This window comes from Sus scrofa, chromosome 1, assembly GCF_000003025.6.
Source record: "Sus scrofa isolate TJ Tabasco breed Duroc chromosome 1, Sscrofa11.1, whole genome shotgun sequence".
Classification (NCBI taxonomy): domain Eukaryota; kingdom Metazoa; phylum Chordata; class Mammalia; order Artiodactyla; family Suidae; genus Sus; species Sus scrofa.
The window spans coordinates 186,253,629-186,272,164 of record NC_010443.5 but is presented as its reverse complement, the minus strand read 5'-3'; the positions used below and the strand labels follow the sequence as shown (position 1 = coordinate 186,272,164).

Genomic DNA, 18,536 nt, shown 5'->3' with positions numbered 1-18,536 from the left:
AAGATTTTTTAATCTTGAGTTTTAAAATGTTGACAGCAGACCCCTTAATGAGTAACTTGTACCCAAACCCTAATGATCCTTAATGGTTTACTTTTCTCTGTCTTGCCACCTCAGAGTTCTCTCCTTGCTTGTCCAGCTGCAGGGAAGATACTTTACCTGCTGTCTCTGCAGAAGATGATGCAAAAGAGAACCCAAGGTGGGTGGAGAAACAGTGAGTAGCCAGTTGCTCTATATGAGTTTGTTAGTGTCCTGACTGTCATTCATTCACTCCAAAAATATTTATTATGTACCTGGCACTGTTCTAGAGGCTAGGAGTACATCAGTGAACAAACCAGGCAAAAGTCTGGCCTCCTGTGAACAGGGCTGGGGGTGGTAGAAGAGGTTGGAGAAGTAAGGTGGGGGGCGGGGAGAAGTAAGGTGGGTTGTCTGTAAAGGGTCTCATAGGCCATTGTGGGGATATTTTAGGTCCTCTCGAGAGAAAGGACAAAGATTGATCAACCACTGTCGACTTTCTAACAGGTGAAATAGAAAATGGAAGCGAAGTGAAAAGGCTAAAGATGGGAGATGACAGATGTTTAGGAGGTGGAAGTAGTTGGATTCAGCAAATTATAGACCAGGGTTTGGCATTTCAAGTAAAGAATCAGATAGTGTTTTAGGTGTTGAGGACCCTCTGGTCTTTGTCACAACAACTCAAGTCTGCCTTTATTGCATGAAAGCAACCATGAACAATGCATAAATGAATAAGCATGGCTGTGTTCAGAAAAAACTTTATTTGCAGTAACAGATGATGGGCTGGATTTGGTTTGTAGGCTGTAGTTTGCTAATTTATACATACAGACCAATAATTTGTGAGGACTTGAATGAGAAAGAGAAAGATCACCAAAAATAAGTTATGGCAAAATCATCTTATTTCTTCATTTAGTGGGACTATCAGAGTATTAGGCTAAGTCAAATGGGGTCAGGATTATGGATCTGGGCTTCACCAGGACACTTAGGAAATTCTTTCCTTATTTTCTTGTGAGCAAGATGGAGAAATTGTCTTGGACTCAAGAATGCTTCTCTGCTCTGTGTCACAGAGGCTGACCTAAGCCAGCTGTGTTTCTTAAGCTCCTGCCAGCTGGGTTAGGCCAAAGGCAGGAAGGGCAGGGTGGGCTATTTTATCTGCCTTGGATGGCAGCTCCAGCAGTGGCTGCATCTCCTCCCTGGCTCCACTTTTCACAGCTCTGTAGGTTCTACTAATCCTGCCCCCATGAGTACCGCAGCCTATGATTGACAATGACTTCCTGTCGTTACTGATCTTGGTTGCCTGACTGTCCCTTAGTTGACTTCTCAGATCTCCTATTGTCTGTGAACCAACTCCCCTGTATTAAATTCTCTCTGTTTTAAATACTCAGATGGTTTCTGTTTTCCTGGTTGGACATACAGGGGCTAATTTATAAATGTCACCCAAGAGGGAGATTTAGACTTTAGTATTGCCAAGCTCTCATGCCTGTTTTCATCATTTTTATTAATAACGTGGATGATGATATAGTGGGTATTATGCTAATCACATTTGCAAATGGCCTGGAGCTGGTGGGATGAGCTATTTGCTAGATGGCAAGATCAGAATCTAAAAATCTCTCAATGGACCAAATCTGACCAAAAGTGATGTAATAAGAAAAAAAAAATGTGAAATTTTGCACAGTTGCAGAACACAAAGCCATTAGTCTATTTTTTTAATGAAATATATGACTCTCAGTCTATATACTTTTTTTTTTTTTAGAGACTCACACGCAGCATATGAAAGTTCCCAGGCTAGGGGTTGAATAGGAGCTGCAGCTGCCAGCCTACACCACAGCTTACAGGAATGCCAGATCCTTAACCCACTGAGCAAGGCCAGGGATCGAACCTGCATCCTCATGGATAATAGTTGCTGAGCCACAACGGGAACTCCCTGGGGCACAGCAATTTAAAGTGCTATTAATATATATAAAATACTATTGGAGTTCCCATTGTGGCGCAGTGGAACCATGAGGTTACGGGTTTGATCCCTGGCCTTGCTCAGTGGGTTAAGGATCTGGCGTTGCCGTGAGCTATGGTGTGGGTCAAAGACGCGGCTCGGATCCTGCATTGCTGTGGCTCTGGCGTAGGCCGGTGGCTACAGCTCCAATTGAACCCCTAGCCTGGGAACCTCCATATGCCATGGCAGCGGCCCAAGAAATGGCAAAAAGACAAAAAAAAAAAAAACCAAAAACAAAAAACTAAAGTAGCTTGAGACACAGGAGAATTACAAAATATTAAAGGAAGTGTAAGTTATTGAAAGACTCTAGCAAGAAGCAGGCAGAGAAGTGGGTAGGAATCAAACATTTCCACGTCTAAAAGGATACCAGGGCAGCAGGGCTTGTATAGAACACATTTACTGGTGCCTCTTTTTTGAACAGGCAGAGGGTACACATTCTGCCTCCTTGGCATACTCTACTATCTTACATAGTCATATTAGGAAAATGGTCCTTTTATGTCTTTCCCTAAATTTTCTTGCTCTAGTGAAATCCTGATGCAGTCATTGTAGACATGAGAGCTCAAGTTTGCATATAATCAATGACAGGAATCAGGCTTATTCTACTCTCAGGCACTGATTCCTCTTGTGACCCTGGATAATTCACAGTTTAATTGCTTTCATTTCCTCACCAAAAAACCAAACCAAACCAAAAATCTGCCAAGGAGTCTCTAGTGCACACTTAGCAAATATTGGACTTCCAGAGCTTAGTAAAGCTTCCCCCCGACCCTGCCACTTTCCCTTCTTCTTGCTGTTTACATGTCTTGCAGAAATCAGAAGCAGCAACATCCTGAGGTTTCTAAGCAGATTTGGTGAAAAGAGTGAATAACACTATCACTATGACAAGGTAAAGAATGGCTGTCTTGATATTCTATACAGGATTTGACACCCAGCCTCATTAGAAAGGCTGTCACTGTCATTAGGGAGCCATACATTATCACATGTTCTCTCTCTCTCTCTCTTTTTTTTTTTTTTTTTTTCTCTTTTTAGGGCCACATCCATGGCATATGGAAGTTCTCAGGCTAGGGGTCGAATCAAAGCTACAGCTGCTGACCTATACCACAGCTCATGGCAATGCTGGATCCTTAACCCACTGAGCAAGGCCAGGGATCGAACCTGCATCCTCACTTCACATGTTCTCTTCTTGCCTGGTAAGACTTTTTTGCAAACTTGAGTATTGGTCAGCATTTTGCTCTAATAGAAACTTCACATAATTCTGAACTCCAAGTTGTTTTGTCTTTGCACTCTGATACGTAGCTGTGGGGTGTCTTCAGTCTGGCCTGTTTGCCTGGTGACCATTTCCTCCTCTTGATTCTTTAGAAAGAGATTAAGAAATTGGCACTTTTTCTGCACATACATAATCAACCTGCAGAACAAACCGCTTAGAGTCAGGAATTCATGTTTCCTGATGTTACCTAATAACATTAAACTCATGAGCACATGGGATATTTTGGTATGTATATCATGGTCAGATTAAAAGGAAAATGATGCTTTACCCAATATTTTGTGTTATTTCGATGGACCTAGGCAAAACTGTGGGTATTGCTAATAGGTGATAGGAATTATTACTAAACTTTCTTTGTGATGTAGTTGTCATGCTCAACAAATTCTAAAATAATCATTGTAGTCCTAAGATAAGAACACCAGGTTTATATAGCTTATGTCACTACTAACTTAAATGTTTTATAACCAGAAGAGACCATAGTGATGATGCAATTTCTGTACAAATAAGGAAATTGAGGCTTAGAGAGGTGAGGTGAGTCACCTAGGTTTGCTGGTGAAAATAAAGCTTGAATTTAGAATACTGAGCTCCTTTCTAATAGGCAAGGACCCTCTCCACTCTACCAGCCTGAGGAAGCTCTGCATTTCTCTTTCTGTGATCTCATGTGTAGATATGAAATGCAGAGTGAGTGGGTGTTAACTGGACTATAGTGGTTATTGTCTTGTAATACATACAGATATCAAGTGATTATGTTGTATATCTTAAAATGATATAGTATGTCAATTATACCTCAATGAAAAAAATTAATGCAGATCAGAAATGGTATTATAATGCCATAGAATAACACTTCTATCAGCTCAGGTTTGACTTGTCCATAATCCTATTCTTGTGAGAAGAAAATGCACGTGGATTTGTAGACCTATTTTATTTGCACTAAGGTGCCTTTGTTTTTAAATTGCATAACTGTAAAATTTCACTTTATGTTTATTGGAAGAACTCTTTCTGACCTAATTAGATACTGATTTCTATGATGTCTTACTCTTGTGTATAAATAAAAAGAAGATATAAACAAGTCGGATGGTATTTCTAAAACTTCTTTATATTCAGTGTTCAATATTTCTGAATCATTTTTGGACTTGAAGTTGTTGGCATTCATGTTTTTTCACCTCGTGTTCTTTGTGCCATCAAAAATATCAGTGATGTGATATTTACAGAAAGAGAGTGCTCTATTATAGTCTCAGGATTTTTTTCCCAAGACATGGACACCCATTCTGCAAATTTTGATGCATATGTCCAAGTAAAGACAGCTATGTTTCAACTGCCACCTGGTGACAGCAAGTTTAAGATGCATTCTGATTTCAGAAGTGTTAAAATGATGAACAAAATTAGAGAAGAAAGGAAAGAAGGAGAAAGATGGAAGAAAGGGAAAATGGTAGAGGTCTTAGAACTGATGAAGTGTATTGTGTCATTTGGCGTTTGCCTCTAGCGTTCTTTCTCTGTTTAGTGTATGACTCTGTATGTATGTGTGTTTGGGAACTGCTGGCAACCATCTTCCCCAGGCCCCTGGGGAAGGACATTTGCAAAACAATAGAATTAATGAAGCCCATAATTGGTGGAAGACAAATCTGAGAGACAGAAAGTTTGGATGACATTTGCTTCTGGATTCAGCCATACCTGAAGCTAGTTTTGAACTTCTCATTTAAGTGAGCCAATCAAATACCTTTTAAGGCCTAAACTATCTTGAACTGGCTTTCCTTTACTAGCACCCACAAAGAGTCTTAACTAATACATGGGGCAACCTAATGTATATTTGAAGACTATTCTGTAGATTTAAACATTTTCAGGACAGTAAAAAGAAAAAAATCCAGTGAAGACTATTCTGTAGATTTAAACATTTTCAGGACAGTAAAAAGAAAAAAATCCAGTGCATTGCCAGATGATTTTCTTCACGAGTATGGACCAAAAGAATATTGAGGAAACAGAAAAACAAAGGACCTAGACAATTGACAGAGTTTGTTAAATAAAACTCAGGTTTTGAAATTGAGCCTGTAAAGTACACTCAGAAATCAAAACTGGGAGTTCCCGGCCTCCTCCTGGTACAGTGGAAACAAATCCAATTAGGAACCATGAGGTTGCGGTTCGATCCCTGGCTTTTCTCAGTAGGTTAAGGATCCCGCGTTGCCATGAGCTATGGTGTAGGTTGCAGAGGCAGCTTGGATCCTGTGTTGCTGTGGCAAAGGCCTGCAGCTGTAGCTCCGATTCAACCTCTAGCCTGGGAACCTCCATATGCCACGTGGCCCTAAAAAGCAAAAAAATAAAATTTAAATTAAAAAAAAAAAACACCAAAACTGTGTTTTCCAGTCGAACAAATCCAGAGGTTCTTCTGCAAATACTGCGGACATTGCTATCTCCTGGCTCACAACGCTTTCTGCCACACTCAACATTCACGAAACACCCGCATCGCTCTACTGCCCTAAGAACCTGAAGATCTGAATATTGTCCTCATGGGGGCTCACGGTTTAGTAGATGACAGTGAGTTTGACCGACAAACAGAAGCTCTCTTACTTAAGGAGTCACTGGACACACTTACAGGTGCTTATGGTTGTTAACTGTCCTGTCACTGGGCATATGTGGGATCACGACTTACACAAGACTTAAGCATGGTGAAATCCAGCAGAAGGGGGTTAAATAAAGCAGGAATTGCTTGAGACAAGTCTGTGGGGACCTACGCCCAGGAGCAGAGCAGGGAGGGGAAAAGGGGTGCGTGTAGTTTCCCGGCAATGCTGTGGCCTCGACCTCCTCCCCATCCCTCTGAGGTCCTTCACTGAAAGAACGCGGAAGCACAGGTTCAGGGATCCCACGCGTCACAGCCACCACACTGGGAGGGACAAGAGAAGTGTAGCTGACCCATTCCTATCATGTCCTTGGCAGGGAGGGACTTGGGCCCCGGAGCGTCCCTCCTCCCCTTTTCTTCAAAGTTCCTCCCCTTAGTCCCTGGGCCCCTGGGTTATTTCCTACTCTAGCAAGATTGTTTTGATATTCTCTTTTTCCTCCTTTTTTCTTTCCTTCATTAAAGAGATGAAAGGTGAAGTAGAAAGGAGCAGGAATAGACAGCATGATGGAAGTTTTGGGGAGGGCACACACTGACCCAGCCTTGCTGCCTGAGCAACTGGGGGTGGGGGGGGGGGCAACAGGAAAGGTCAACTCACGTTCACAGTGTTCACACAAAAGTCACTTTTGCCTCATTCTCAGCAGGGTTTCCCTAGCTGGGGTGTAGCGGGGCGAGGACTCCTCAACACAGAAAGAGAGAGTGTGAGAGGTAGATGAGAGAGTGGGCTCTAGGCCATCAGGGCAGGAGGTGGGCAGGAGGGAGGTTTGCTAACTGAGGCTCATAGGGGACCCCTGAACTGAAGGTGAACAAAGCAGCATTGGCAGAGATCCACTGATGGGCTGGAGAGGGGTGGGGGTGGACGTGGATGTCCCAGAACCATGATTTTGGAGCCGGTGAAAAGGGGATTTGAGGCTCTGCTAAGAGGCAGAGAGGAGAGTCTGGGTCTTGGATCCTGGCTGCTGTGTGCTTTTCCTCTACAAGCCGGGAGGATGGCTTGGTTTTTAGGCCAGCTTTGAACAGACAGCGTTGAAACCAACGGGGGAGGAGGAGGAAGCAGAGTTTAGAAGGTGATGTTCTTTCTTGAAGCCTTCACCTCCACTTATTCAGAGATGCCTTTATCAGGTTTCTAGGTATCCATTACCATAGGCATTAAATGCTTCCAAGTCCTACCTAAGCCTGCCCTTCTAGGTTGGCATCTTGCTCAAACCCCTGTCTCTCCTTCCACCCCTTCCTTCAGTCAGTGTCACATGCTGGTGGCAAAGGTGTATTCAAGTTCATTTGTTTACTGTTCAGTGTTTTTAGCTTAGGAACATTTAACTCTCAAAATGATATTATCTGAAACATAGATATTTGGTACTGAAAAACACTGTGAGTATTGGAGACCGGTTGACCTGGGTTCAAATCTCCATTCATGCTTGCTGGATGGCCCCAGGCACCTTATCTAACTTCCCAGATTCTGCATCTGTACACCTGGCAAACTTGTGTCTCTTTCACTTAGGATTGTATCTAAATTGCTTAGCTGGTGCCTGGGTACCAAGTAGATGCTAAGTAATCATCCTTCTCTTTACTCCTTTCAAATTCCTCAAAATCATAGATGAGTATTCCCACTTTAATGATTGGTAGATAGTTGTTTTCATTTGGCTGGGGTCCACTGAAAGGAATGAGGTCAAGTAATCTTGAACATTAAATTAATCTTAAAAATTAACTTATTGCCTGAGAGTTCCCCCCGTGGCTCAGCAGTAACGAACCCAACTAGTATCCATGAGGATGCAGGTTCGATCCCTGGCCTTGCTGTGAGCTGTGGTGTAGGTCACAGATGCAGCTCAGATCCCGAGTTGCTGTGGCTGTGGTGTAAGCTGGCAGCCATGGCTCTGATTCAGCCCCTAGCCTGGGAACTTCCATATGCCGCAGGTGCAGCCCTAAAAAGACAAAAAAATTTAAAAATTAACTTACTGTCAATTCTACTTCAAATTACATTATTTAACAGTTAATATCTAGACTTTCACTTTTAGAATGAAATATGTTATCTGTTTCTAATAATTTTTAATAGTAAAAGCAGTAATTAACTATGCCTTACATTACAGAAGGGCCATCTGGCGGCTGCAACCAAGAAAATTAGGACAGAGTAGATTTTTATGACATTGTCCTTTATAGAAAAGAAGAAGATTGTGAATGGTTCTGGTTCACAGTTTAAGATGTTTAGAAAATTGAAGGAAGAATTTGATGAAGGTAGTCAAAAGGTACAAACTTGCAGTTATAATATAAATAAGGACTAGACATGTAATTACAACATGAAGACTATTGTTGCACTGCTGTACAGTATATTTGAAAGTTGAGAGTAAATTCTAAGGGTTCTCATCACAATGAATAAACGCTTTTTTGGGGGGAGTGGTTGGTATCTATTCGAGATGATGGCTGTTAACTAAACTTATTGTGGTAGTCGTTTCTCAATATTTGTAAGTCAATTCATTAAACTTACACAATGCTATATGTCAACTATATCTCAATAACCCTGGGGAAAAAAAGAGATTTAAGGTATTTACTCACAAATGGAAAATCAAAATTCTTTTTTTTTTCAGTGTTTTTTATTTATCTTTTTAGTGATTTCTATTTTTTCCATCATAGCTGGTTTACAATGTTCTGTCAATTTTCTGTTGTACAGCAAGGTGACCCAGTCACACATACACATATACATTCTTTTTCTCACATTATCATGCTCCATGGTAAGTGACTAGGTATAGTTCCCAGTGCTATACAGCAGGATCTCATTGCTTATCCTTTCCAAAGGCAATAGTTTTCTATTAACCCCAAGCTCCCAATGAATCCCACTCCCTTCCCCTCCTCCTTGGCAACCACAGGAAAATCAAAATTCTTTAGGCAAACAGTAACAAACATAGACCTGTGAGATCTGAACCTACAGGCCAAGGGCATCTTTCTTGTAGTTTGGCAGAACTTGATTTTGTTCATTTTCCTTCTATAAAGACGCCATGTCAATAGGTATATAAATTCATTGTACTTATAAAAGCAGGGGTAAATAATCATCCCCCTAGGGAATTGTTCAGGTTTTTGTTGTTGTTGTTCCTATCTGAGAGTTGAAGGGACAAGGAAAGAAAGAATATGGAAACGGTTCTAGAGGGTTGTAAGGGAGAAGCCTTTCTTCTTGCCTTTCAGCCTCAGCCCTCCCCAGATGGGGGGCAGAGAAAAGCCAATTCAGTGACGAGGAAATGTTTAATGAACTTCTTAGAATACCCCACCAACTGCCTGAATTAACCAAATGTGCACCAAGCTGATAATAGAGAAACTACCGGCCTTAGCTTTGAGTGGCCTTGGTTCTCCCCACCCCCACCCCCATGTAAAACAGTTTCTTTCTCCCTGTAACACAATTTCTTTCCCCAGGACATTTTCAGTGGAAGATAATGCACAGAAGGTGTACAATACCACTGGTTGTCAAAGAAGCGAAGCCGGGGTCCCTTCTAGTGGGTGGTAGGTAAGAATTACTAATCCAATCTGCTTGAGTTAACTCAAAACAAGGATTAGTGTAAAGTTCCAGAATATGTTAATCTTCCTTTATAGAAGTAAACTTCAGCTCTGCCACCAACCCCATGGTTTATAGTTCCTGGGAACAATGAGCCAATTAAACTTGAGAGGGAAAAAGGATCTTGCCCAAGTTTACTGATTGTTACCTAATACTTTGAGTTGCTTTGATTCTTGATGATTTGGCTTTGTGTCTCAGATACAGGAAATAAAACATCATTTATTATTCATTAGAATGTCCCTGAGTACAGTATACCTCCTAATTAAACACATACTCTTGTGAGCTGGTATTTTTCATCTCCTACCTTATTAAAGAGGCTGTTTAAAATGGCTTTTGTGTATAGCTGATATTGCTTTGCCAAATATGCCTGTCAATATTAATATACTTTTCTCAAAAACATATTTAGAGCTTACATGATTAATGAGTGGAACAAATAGTAAGTTATTTGGATTCAGACCCACTTGGTAGAGATTTTCAAATAGACTCTTATTTTCAGATTAGAAACATCATATGAAAGACCAGAAAAACATTACTCCTTCTTCCTGCCAATCTGGCACTGCTATTTGGAGGAAATTTTTACACCTTTCCTAAAATTGTTATCATTAACTTAATTTTCAGGTCTTGGTATCTGAAAACATTTTGGAAATTATTTACTTTTATTTATTTCTTTGTCTTCTATAAGTAATGTTTGGCTTACTTTTTTGAAATATAGGATCAGAAATAGAAGTTGTAGAATATTAATTACTTTGATCATTAGTAGTCAGATATTTGTCTAGAAACTACTCTAATAACAAAGTAACAACAACCAACATTTGCTAGACACTTACTAGGTACAAATCACTTTCCATATGTGTTTCCTTACTTAAAAGACTTATACAAATTTTAAGGTTTAAAATTACTTTAGGGTTTGAACTTTATAAAACTACTAGGAGTCTACTCACATAATAAATATCTCAAGTGATCCTGAGTTAGGAGAATGTGTTAATGTTATTTTATGACAATTTTTTTAAAAAAAGCTTAAAACTCTAGTTTCTTAATACAATTCACAAGCAGATAAATATACTTTGGAATCTTCTACCTTTCAAATATATTTTCATCATGAGTCTAAATTTTAGAGCCAGAATCATTTAAAGCTCATTGTATTTAAACTGATTTATATTATTTAGGTTGTGTAATGTCTTGATATCATTACCTGAATTTTATTTTCTATAACCAGGTTTCTTGTTTTGCTTTGATTTTTAGCATCAGAAGTTAGAGAGATGAAAATCCAAAAAATCCTGTAAGTTTAAAAATCTCGACTCTCTTTCTTGTCAGTGCCTGTGTGTGTACTCTTTCCACGTCAGCAGCAGCAGAGTCTCCCACAAATAGGCTGACATGAATGTGTGTCAAGAACTTGGGCTTTGTGGTTCAGACAGCCCAGCAAAATTCAATGGAAATTGTTTACATTTCAAGTGCATGAAAACATGTGTGGAGTTTTTTTTTTTTAATTTTTGGATTTTATTTGCAGTATCAATATGCAGATTTATTTATTATAAACAGAATCTCATTGAAATGAAAATGAAAAGGCAATACTCTTTCTTTAATATGGTTCACTAACCCTGTTCACACCGAGTTACTGACGCTCAGTAGGAGTTTGCCAACAGCAGTTCTCCTCAACCCTTTATGATTATGGAGGATTTAATTATAATTTAAAATGTTAAAAAAAAAAAAGACAAAATCTAATCCAAAAATCAATTTTGTGTAGAATTTAGTAACAGATAAAACTCAAAATTCTGTAACTAATAAATGAAAAATATCAGCACTAGGAAATAAGACTTTCGTTCCCAGCATCAATCCCACACCTGTGTGGATGCTTCCTGACCTGGCTTCTTTCATCCACTCATGACAAAGGAATTGGTCTCACACTGAGGCATGGTAAATACATTATGAAATAAAGGCAGGCATTATAAACAGTACAAACCGTGGGAGACAAAGGCAAAAATAGGGCTGCAAACACGGTTTCTTCCTCTCTTGCAACCAGAGCTTGCCCGCATCTGCAGCCTCTAGTTTTCAGATTCCTCATCCTGGGCCTGCTGTGAAATATATGGGGAATAGCCTTCTCTGGTTGTCCACAAAGTTAAAAGAGCTGGGTAATGGTTTCTCCCTCGGATGATTATTCTGAATCTGCCATCACACCAGCAGAAAAGTCTCAGGAAAGAGTAAGTGACGTTCCCTTGTGTGGCTTGAAGGCCCCCAGGAAGGGCTCAGGAGTGTGGGCCTGCTCTGATACATAATAAAAACCCTGTGATGCATTACCATAAAAAGTTAGCATGTATTATTTAAGGTGCGGTGTGGGTTTCTGTTTCCTTGAGGCAGTAAATAATCCACGCTCTGAGAAAGTTGATTGGTTATTTTTGTAAAAGTGGACAGTGATAAAATATGGAGGTTTACGAAACTGTCCATTCAAAGAAAAAAGCCTCCACTAAAATCTGAAAGGAGTGATTTCAAATTGTAGGTGTGTCCTACGTATGGAACCCAGTTTTCCCATTAGGAACCCATTTGGATTTTGTTGTGAAGGAACAACTTGATTGTTTCCCAGCCAGTCCCCCTCACTTTGTTCTACTGCAAATAAATAAACTGTCCCCTTCCCCAGTGTCCTGGCTGTGCCCAGGGGAGGGACCGGGGCCCATGTGCCTGGGCAGCCGACTCACCACTTGGGATAAGACTAGTAATAATGTAACTGTATTATGGTGCTGGATTGAGGGAAGCAGCAGATTATTTGCTTGAAAACATGACCTTTTAATTTAAACAAAAGGCTTGAAAAAATAAAAGTGGGCCTTAAACGCAGTTTAATCAGTCAGGCGAGAGATGTCTAATGAAGCTGCCAGACGGATTTGTAGCCAGGCTGTCACTTCGGCCATCATGTTTACGGCTCCAGGAGTAAGATTAGCTCCGGGTGAAGGCACCAACTCGGTCAAAATTTCTTGTGTCTGGGGTGGCTGTAAATTTTGAGAATTTGACAGATTATTTTGTTGCCATGATGATGGTTTGGAAAACCTGACATGTAAGAATTTAGTTCTTTGAGACTTTCTCCTTTCTTTCTACTGGCCAGAGAGAGCATTACGTCAATGCAACAAAGGTAGCAAAGTTGGTAGAAAAAACCTTATGTGTCTATGTAGATAAATGTGTATATCTACCTATATTATGCAAATAGATATATACATATAAGATAGATATAGATAGGGAGAATATGTGCCTGTATATCTATGTTTTGGTAAACCAAACATCAGTAAGTGGATTTTCACATTTTCTTCATATATGAGTTATTTTACCCCATACTTTCAAGGAAAAAATGCCATTTTGGCGTCTTCTGCAGCTAGAAGTTCTTTCCAAAGATTTTTTAATTGAGGGAAAGTCTCCCATGTGTCAGTGTGACCATATGATGTCATAGTTGATAATTAGACCCCTACACTTTGAATTTCCATTGCATGGTGCCTTTTGCCACCAGGGAAGATTGGAGTGTAAGTTTTGAAAAGTCCTTCCTCTGTTGAATGTATTTGCTAAATACTGGGGAATTTCAGTAAGTCAGTTTTATACTGTACTGGTATTCCTTCTTAGCCCTGTTAGAGGTGCCAGATCTTAATTCTCTTTTGAAACAAATCTTCCTTGAGTATTTAGTTGAAGATGTGCAATATAAATTTAATACTGTTTTTCAATAATCCTTTTTTTTTTAATGGAAAATTAACAAAAAGGGAATCATCGCCCTGGAAAAAATAATGTTTGAGTTTTTTTTTTTAATTTGTTGTATGTATTTACTGAAAACAGCACGCAGTTGTGCATAAACACTACTATTATCCACTTTGTTTCCTGTTAATAATCTAGGGAAGCCTCAGCTTAATCTCTCACTCATTTCATGCCGAAAGCACAAATGTATTGCTTTTGTCTTTACTCCATGTTTCATTCCATCTGTTGGAAGCTAGTAAGTCAATGTCTATCACATTTATAAATTGTGAATCACTAGGGGGAAAAAATTACGTGGGGGAAAATATGCACGTCATTCTTTCTTGGCTGTTTTAAAGTTTTAGAGTGTCATCTCTGTGATGTTCATTTATCTCTTTCAAGGTAAAATAATGCCGCTTGCATTTTTCATAAAAAATTTTTTTTAACGAAGTGTTTTTCAAAGTTTTTCATTTCCCCCAAACCTCTCCATAATTGCCTTGTCATGATTATCATTTTCCTTTCACTGTTGCTTTCTATAGAAGCCCCAGGAAAGAGTTCCTAAAAATTAAATTTCATGCTTGCATGTGTTTCTGTGATCTGCAGCGTGTATGATCTCTGAGTGGAAAACTTCTCTAAAAATAAATGGATTACCCTTTTTACTACACTGTCTGATGTGTCTTCAACAGATAGCACCGCTTCCTGTGATCTCTAACCCATCACAATTGAAATGACAAGCGTTGAAATGGGAGCCTCACGGTGGCGCCCTCTGCCTTTGCCGGCCTCTTCTGCAGCAGGGAGCGGCTCTCGCTGCCCAGTGCCAGTTCTCAAACTTGAATGATGCCTGGACCCCTTTAAAAAAAGATGGAATCATCTTCACACACCCTACCACACATCAGAGGAGACTTCTCTGGGAAACACTGACTTAAAAATTAGGATCTTATATTCAACATCAATATCTTTCAATTGAGATTTATAACTGCAAAGAAAAAGTTCTGTCTTTATAACTGCTAAATGGTTGATTTTTAAGAATCTTTATACTGTTGTTGAAAGAAAATAATTAAAAATACTTTCAACTTCCTAAAAGTCTCAGGATCCTGAATACATGTCCATGGGCTGCTGTTTGAAAACCTACTTTGCCTTTTGCAAGGACACACCTCACTTGCTGGCGATGGGCATTTGACCTTTTATAAACTGCTCTGTAAATATCATCACTGCTTAGTTTATGAAAGACTAATGTGTTTCCACTAACAAAACTGTCTTTCCAAGGGTGCTGCTCCCTATAATCTTGTTTTCTATTGCTGGTGGTTTGTGTCCTAAAAGGAAACTACATTTGTCTAAGGGATTGCACTACTAGGCAATCCAAAGAATTTTAATCAGGAACCAATGAGAAAGCCAAAGTCCCTAATGGAAAAAAATATGACAAAGTAGCAGAGTTCAAAAATAATAGCCAAAAGATTTTTCTAATATTTGATACTGTTTTTTGGCCACACATCGGTGTGCACAAGTTCCCAGGCCAGAGATAAAAACCCCTCTACAGCAGTAACCAGAGCCACATCAGTGACAATGCTGGATCCACTGAGCCACCAGGGAATTCCTAATATTTGATACCTTAGCTGGAGGTGAACTGTTTCTAAGGAATATTTTTAACCAAATGTTAAAAATAATTATTTTTATGGGATAACAGCATATTAAGTATATCAACAAGTAATTAAGTAATATCAACAAATAATAGTTGACTTTTCTCTCTTCACAGCTATCCACAAGTGGGACTTTCTTACACCAGAATAAATGATATCTCTGAAGGATCTATTCTGTCATAAATGTTGAATACAAGGGAATGATGAAGGGATGAAGATTAGACATTGGCATCTCCATAACCTAACTAATCTGTTCCTTTTTTTTTTTTTTTTTTTTTTTTTTTGATCTTTTTAGGGCTGCACCCACGGCATATGGAGTTTCCCAGGCTAGGGGTCTAATCGGAGCTGTAACCGCCAGCCTACACCACAGCAACGCCAGATCCGAGCCATGTCTACAACCTACACTGCAACTCAGGGCAATGCCAGATCCTTGACCTGCTGAGCTGGGCCAGGGATTGAGCCCAAAACCTCATGGTTCCTAGTTGGATTCGTTTCTGCTGCACCACGATGGGAACTCAATCTGTTCTTGTTTATAACAGAAGAAGGAGATGAACCAACTCACTGTCCTACTAATAAATGAGCTTTGAATCAAAATCTTTGTCTAAGAAAATCAGGCCATATTGCTCAGAGGTACTAGGGTCTCTCTGGGTCCTTTATAGTTCTTGGAATTCTAATAAGCTTACAGCAACAAGTGAGGCTAGCATAGCTGTCAGTCTCTGAGCCAACTCACACACCTTGAAAACAAATATATATTGTGACTCATGTGCCACCGTGGGAATGTACCGTGAAACCAACAGAAAGAAAAATAATAAACAGGTCATACAATAAGCACATGACCTGATGCGTAGTTTCAGGTTTTCAGTAGCTGAGCTTTATTACAATAACCACAACATGAACAGGTTTAGGAAACAGAACAATAAGGTCAACATGAAGCCCAAAAGAATCCATCGTTCAAATGGTCTTCTTTTCAAAACATAGCTATCTGTGCACGGCTAGACTTAAGGAGACTTGGCACCAGAAGACAGTTCATCCTAGGAGCTTCAAAGATAAAAATCAAACCAGTAAGCCCGGACTGAAACTCATTTTGATAAGTCCTAAAGGTTTTGTAAGTAAATTCGTGGTTATTAATCCTAGGAAAGATCATATTTTAATTAATCTGTCATTTAATCAGGATCTTTGCTATAGATGACCCCAAGTAATCTGTCCTAAAAGTCTAAAAATTAGGAAAAAATGTGCATTTCCTAAGATGCTCAATATGCCCCTTATGTGAGAATAAGTAGTGCTTCTTTTATGTGCTTATTATTTGCTGGGCTTAAAATACTGCATCAGAAATATTTTAAAGTTTTTATATAAACTGACCATTATGTCCTCAATTTACCATAATGTTATTCTTAATTTTAAATATTCAGTAATTCTCCAAAAAATTTAACCCCTTGGCTATTTCGTTTAGTTTAAAAATAGAATGTCATTGAGCTAGCATTACTTTATTAAACCAGAATGTGGTAGCTGACAACAGATACTTTGTCTTCTCCTATATCCTCAGCACCTAGATCCACACCTGCATAGAGTAGGTGCTCAACACATATTTGTTGAATGAATGAGTGAATGTATGGTAAGCTGACAAAAGGCATAACTTAGTTATACAATTAAGTGAAGACTATGATTATCACAATAAACATAAAGCTGCCTTTTGATATTTGTAGCCACTAAATACGAACAGGGATTCCCTAGTCCTTTTGAATACTGTTGGGTCTAACAGAAAAACTGATTCTTCTCTGCCTTGGAAAACTTTCTGCTTCTAAAAAGGATCTTACTAGAGATGGGATTAAGATGGCAGAATAGAAGGACTGGAACTCAACTTCTCTCCTAAAAACAACAAAATTCACAACAAAAGACTGAGCATTCTTCACCCAAATGGACTGGAAACCTTAAAAAAGATATCCTACATCAAGAGTTAGGAGGGGCTATTTCATGATATAAACAACCCCACACCTCCTGGGTGAGAAGCTCCACAGACTAGAAACTAACTGGTTCACAGAGGCTCACCTACAGGAGTGAGAGTTCTGAGCCCCACATTAAACTCTCACGTGTGGGGATCTGGCACGGGGAGAAAGAGCCCCTGGAGCATCTGGCATTGAAGGCCAGTGGGGCTTGTGCACAGGAGCTCCATGGGACTGGGGGAAACGGAGACCCCATTCTTAAAAGGCGCACTGTGCAGACTTTCACGTGCACTGGGTCCCAAGGCAAAGCAAAGTCTCCATGGGAATCTGGGTCAAACCTGACTGCAGTTTTTGGAGGACATCCTGGGAAAACAGGGGTGAACATGGCTTGTTGTGAGGGAAGGACATTGAAAGCAAAGCTCTCAGGGATATTCAGTAGCCATGCCTTTCTCTGGAGGTGGCCATTTTGGGAAAATCTGGCTCCACCCAGATTTTTCAGTCAGCTGCTGAGCAGCACAAGGGCAAACAACCCAGTTGGGATCACAGCCCTGCCCCTCAATAAACAGGCTACCTAAAGACCCCTCAGGCATACAGCTACTTCTAATCCCATCCAGAGACTAAGCCCCACCCAACAGAGGGATTAGAATCGGCTCCACCTACCAGGGGGCAGGCATCAGCCCCTCCCATCAGGAAGTCTACACCAACCCCCCATACTGACTTCAGCCACAGGGGGGCAGACATCAGAAGGGAGGCTACAACTCTATTATCTGTAAGAAGGTCACCACACCAAAAACCTATAAAAATGAAAAGACAGAGGACTATAACTCAGATGAGGGAGAAAGGAAAAACCCCAGAAAATCAGCTAAGTGAGGAGGAGATTCTCAGCCTCCAGGAAAAAGACTTTAGACTGTTGATGCTGAAGATGATGCGAGACATTGGAATTAAACTGGAGGCAAAGATGGATAACTTACAGGAAACACTGACCAAAGAGATACAAGATATAAAACTTAAACAAGAGATGCAAAATACAATAACCGAAATAAAAAATTCACGAGAAGCAGCTAACAGCAGAATACAGGAGGCAGAAGAATGAATAAGTGAGGTGGAGGACAGATTAGTGGAAATTACAGATGCAGAACAGAAAAGAGAAAAAAGACTGAAAAGGAATGAAGAGAGTCTCAGAGAACTCTGGGACAACGTTAAACGCACCAACATCTGTATTATAGGGGTGCCAGAAGGAGAAAAGAGAGAGAAGGAGACAGAAAAAATATTCCAAGAGATAATAGCCAAAAACTTCCCTGACATGGGAAAGGAATCCCTCACTCAAATCCAGGAAACACAACAAGTACCATATAAACTGAACCCAAGGAGAAACACCCCAAGACACATATTAATCAAACTGACCAAAATTAAAGACAAAGAGAAAATCTTAAAAGCAGCTAGGGAAAAGAAACAAATAACATACAAGGCTACTGTAATAAGGTTATCGGTAGATCTTTTAGCAGAAACTTTGCAGCCCAGAAGGGAGTGGCATGATATACTTAACGTGATGAAAGGAAAAAAACCTCCAACCAAGATTACTCTACCCAGCAAGGCTCTCATTCAGATTTGAAGGAGAAATCAAAACCTTCACAGATTAGCAAAAGTTGAGAGAATTCAGCAACACTAAACCAGCCTTACAACAAATACTAAAGGAACTTCTAAAAAGGGTCTTACTGAAATGAATGCTCATCAGGGAAATGTCTGCTTTAAAAGTAAATCTTAAGGGATCCGTTTAGTTCTTATGATTGTTGCTTTGGATCTTTCCCATAATATATATGTTAACACTTGAAATTGGGAGCATGACTCTACCTGGGA

At 39.8% G+C, this 18,536-nt stretch overlaps 1 long non-coding RNA gene across 2 annotated transcripts in view; it reads left to right on the top strand.

The window, feature by feature from the left end:
- The window catches only part of LOC106509119, an 89,601-nt gene extending 75,340 nt beyond the window's left edge, over nt 1–14,261 (top strand). The window contains exons 6-9 of one of the 2 annotated variants that reach the window (XR_002347067.1): nt 115–196; nt 9,265–9,351; nt 10,646–10,682; nt 13,789–14,261. This is a non-coding gene — a long non-coding RNA (uncharacterized LOC106509119). Of the gene's footprint in view, nt 1–114; nt 197–9,264; nt 9,356–10,645; nt 10,683–13,788 lie in introns of both variants that reach the window. The other variant, XR_002347068.1, reaches the window with a different exon arrangement.